A 4610-nucleotide genomic window follows, 5' to 3' on the forward strand; every position below is an offset into this window, starting at 1 on the left:
AAGCCAGACAGTGAGATAAGTGTAGAAATCTCCTCTGAGAAACTTTAGTAGTAAAGATAAGAGAGCTAGGTAACAAATGAAGAACTTGGGGTTCCAGGATGTTTTCTTTCTTTTTTTAATGTTAAAACATGATTCTAGGTTATGTTTGTATGCTGTTGGAAATGATCCTATAGATTTGTTTATTATATTTAAATTAGTTTTAAGGTATTAGTATTAGAAGTCATGAAACAGTATTCTTTTATATTTTTACAGTAAAATATTAATAATTGTTCTTCAAAATTGCACTCATATAAACTTTCATGTTAAGAGGGCATTCATTTAAAATGAGTTCAGAAATGATATATCACAATTTATTTCAACATGTAAAGGATGACATAAAGTTAAACTTTCATACATAGATTTTTAAAATATGTCATTATAAACTTACATAATAGGCACACGCAAACCAAGCTGAATAGTATTTTTTTTTTTAAGTTTAGGAGCCAGCATGTTGCGTGGTGGTTAAAAGGCAATGAACTAACATATGGCCAACTTGGTTCAAGTCCCGGCCATGGCAGTTTTCTCTCTCTCTCTCCCTCTCATTTTCTCTCTTTTTCTCTCCTCTCTCTCAACAAATTAGAATCAAATAACCATGATGATAATAAATGAACTGAAAAGGAAAAAAAGAAACTTTATTTAGTTTGATTTTTCCCCTTTACGAGATGTGTATTCTCCAGAGAGAATGGAATGTGAGGGGTAGATGTAAGAAAATATCCTTTGGGGGTGATGTCCATGCCACAGTTTCATCTTCTACATACTCTTCTCAGGGCTGTTAGCATGCTCAAACACGTTCACAATATGTTTTTCAATTAGCCTGGGTAGGGACTTGAACTGCATACTCTGCCTTGGGACAATCCAGTCTTAACCTCCCCACCACCTGCTGTCCCCTACATTGAATAAAATTGGGTCCTCTTGGATGAGTCTCTGTTTTACAGTACCTTTGACAATATCATTGTGAATACCTGTAATATCCAGAGATTTTTCTAAAATATCGGTTCTAACTCCCCAATAGTTAGACTCTAGTGAAGAGAAGTGACATTGTTTCCTTCTAATACAAATGTAAGCTATAGACTAACTGTCATAGATTATTACTTTCCAGTCATCAAGTTCTCAAGTATAAAAAAAAGACATGTTTCCCTGCACCAGCAATGTCCTTAACACATATTATGCATTTGATTATTATTTGTTTCATGTATGAAACAAGTGCTGAAAAACAAGATGAGTCTCATAATTCATTTATTTATGAAAATATAATCTCTAGATTATTTTAAGCAGTTTTCCACAGTGACCTCTGGATAGTCTTTTTATTTGTAAATTTACTTTCTTTCTGTATTTTTTTTCTTTCTTGCTATAAAGCCCATGCACTCACCAGAGATAAACTGAAAAACAGAGATACAGTGACTGTGAAGACCAGCCCAGGGCGGGTGGAGGGATGGGCACACTGCAATTCTTTGTGGCTTTGGATTTGGGGCACACACACACATACATATACCCGGAATGATTTTCAAACTCCCGGTCTGGGCCTAAAACTAAAGTAGTCCATTTGGGATCCAGCATTCTATCATCCACACCACCTGCTGGCCTCTTGGCTCTTTGTTATAGGTTACATTCTCTATGTTAAGAATTTTCTACTTACTCACTATGAATTTTTTCATCGCTATGTATGGTGCAGTGGATCAGAGAAAACACAAACTTCATTGGTATATTAATAAGAAAGATAAGGGTATTATAATTAATGGACTGAAAATGTTCATGTCAAAAGATTATGAAATATTCCATAATTGAAATAAAAGGGAACATTGGAATTTATTTCTTTCTTGCATAGTAACCAGTGCTTGGCTTCAGGCACAGTCACTTCTAACTGAGCAGCCTGCTTATCTTATATAGACTTCCAGCCAGAGTGGACATTCAAGACCAGCAGTACTCCAGAGCTACAAGTGGGTTGATGTTTTCAGTGGTGGTCTGGTTATACAGATTTTCCAGGATTTTCAGGATTTTCCAACCATACTACTATGGTATTTTTCATTAAACTTAACAAAGTAGTAACTGTTGAATTTTCCTGTACATGACAGTATGAGACTTTTTCATTAAATAACATTGAAAGATTTTAAAATTCAAAAAGAAAAGAAAATGTGATGTTCTTATGTATGCTGTTTATTGCATGAAAAGGTAATGACAATTCTCTGTTCATATTATGCTTAGGTACTAGGCTAAACATACAAAAGTTATGTCATCATTTTATTTTTAAACAAAATGGTAACTAACCAGACTGTTGCTTTTTGAACTATATATAGTGACAAATGGGTATTTTAAAAATAAGATCCTGCTCAACCTCCAGTATTTACCTAGTGCCTTCTTTCAGGTTATATATGCCACATTATATGTTAAAAATATTAAAAGTAAACATAATCCTATATATAGGTCATACCCAAAGTAATAGCACTAATCTCTACTGTTCCCAGGTCTTACAGTTGTTCCTGGTAGAGAGTGAGCTCCAGTTTCTGGAACAACATTACCCTGCAGTGTGGTGTTCTTCCCCAGTACTAGCTTTGCTGTAGTTCCTGCTTTCCTTTCAAGTTCCTATGGAAATATCTGCACTCCCTGTGTCTAATCTTGTGTTCACACTCTGTTTGCTAAGTAGAATGTTGTTTCCCACTTTTGCCTGGAGAGCTCCTCTCCTTTACTTTCTCTCTTTAATATAAAGCTTTTCTTTGTGTTTAGATAAAAGTTTTCATAGATGAACTCATGTCAACTTGTACCATTTATCCACCTTTTGAAGCTGAAAGTACATTTCCTTGGATGTAGTTGATATTTTTGAATTGTTTTTCCATTAGTAAATGAATTTAGAAGGGAAAGAATTAGGATTTTTAAGAAAGTAACTTTTTTTAAGTATAATTATTAGAAACCAAAGGCTTTATTTATGAATTTCTTTCCAAGTAGCAATTCTACTCTGAGTGTGAAGGACACAAAAAAGAATGAAAATAAGAAATGGAGCTTGACAAACTGTAGGGTATATGAGTGTTGGAGGCTGATTCACCTTCAGATGGTCAATCAGGTGTGAATGTTGTCAACAGTTCACATGAAATAAATCCAGAAGGAGTAGGGTAAACATCTATAACTTCGTGATTTCCCTGTGGAGGAATATTATCAATGGTTAGTTTTTCTAGAAATACACCAGAATAGTGTAGTCATCAGGCAAAACAAGAGAACAGTCAACTGTTGATGCTGTTAAAAAGTTGAGTAAAATGCAAACAAGCATCCTTGAAAAGAAGTAGTTTCAGTCATTTCGAGGGAAGACTGACTGTGAGGTAAGTAAGTATAGATATCTCCCTGAGGATTGTTAATGGTATAGACAAGAGAGAACTGGGTGATAAATGAAGAACATGGGATTTCAGGAAGTTTTCTTTTTCTTTTTTTTTTAATCTTAAAACAGATGCTTCTAGATTATGTTTATATGCTATTGGAAATGATCCAATAGAGAGGGACTCATTTATTATATTTAAGTTTGTTTTAAAGTCTAAATATTAGAAGACATAGAACATTGAACATTATCTTTTTAAATATTTGCAGTAAGCCATTAGTAATAGTTCTTAAAACTTCTATTCATGTGTAGTTTCATGGTAAGAGGGCATTCATTCAAAATTGCCTCAGAAATGGAATATCCTAAAGCACTCCAACACATAAATGATGACTTAAAAGTTAAATTATCATAAATAGTTGTTTTTAGAGAGGTTTTGTTTGTTTGTTTGTTTGTTTGTTTGTTTTGCTATACAGTGCATGCACTTGCCAAAGAGACAGAGAAAGAGAAGTAGAAAGTGAGAATTCACTGCTCAGGAGGGATGGCCACACTGAAATCTCTTCTCCTACATTCTTCTCTTGGGATCTTGGTAACACATACACACGTTCCTAGCTCAATGTTAAGTCACTGGGTCCAGAACTTGAACTGCAGTTGATTATGTGGTAGTCCAGCACCATAAATATTACACCATCTGCTCGTCCCCATGCGTGGATTTTTTTTTCAAACAATATGAAGAATAATTCACCAAGCATTGGATTGTTCACCCACTAATACGGAACATGAGCTGGGTTTAGACCATGGTGAGACAGGTTAGTTTTACCCTACTTATGACATACAAAATACAAAATGTAACCAACTGAACAGATTTCTTTTTATTTTTTCCCCCTATACGGAGTGTGTGCTCAAAAGAGAGTAAATTGTGAGGGGCGGTTTGAGAAGACGTCTTTTGGGGATGCTTATTGTGCCACAATTTCTTCTTCTACAGTCTCTTTTCAGGATTATTGGCATGCACGCACACATACCCAGGATGTTCTTCAAGGCACCAAGACCATGACTTGAAGTGCACAGACTGACATGTGGGAATTTTTAACCTTCTCAACACCAGCTGGCCCCTGTGTCGAATAGAATTGAGTCCTCTCTGATGAGTCTGTGTTTTACAGTTCCTTTGACATTATCATTGTGAACAGCTATGATTCCCTGAGAGACTCTGAAATATCAGTTATATCTACCAAATATTCATTTAGACTCTTGTGAAGTGAAGAGGATTTTATTT

General features: G+C 35.0%; 1 long non-coding RNA gene across 1 annotated transcript in view; it reads right to left on the reverse strand.

Annotated features, from left to right (window-relative positions):
• Positions 1 to 3070: 3070 nt before the first annotated feature.
• Positions 3071 to 4610, reverse strand: part of LOC106733735 (uncharacterized) — a 4070-nt gene continuing 2530 nt past the window's right edge. The window contains exon 2 of the long non-coding RNA XR_001369653.1: positions 3071 to 3170. This is a non-coding gene — a long non-coding RNA (uncharacterized LOC106733735). The remainder of the gene's footprint in view (positions 3171 to 4610) is intronic.

This window comes from Tupaia chinensis, unplaced genomic scaffold, assembly GCF_000334495.1.
Source record: "Tupaia chinensis unplaced genomic scaffold, TupChi_1.0 Scaffold144671_1, whole genome shotgun sequence".
NCBI lineage: Eukaryota > Metazoa > Chordata > Mammalia > Scandentia > Tupaiidae > Tupaia > Tupaia belangeri.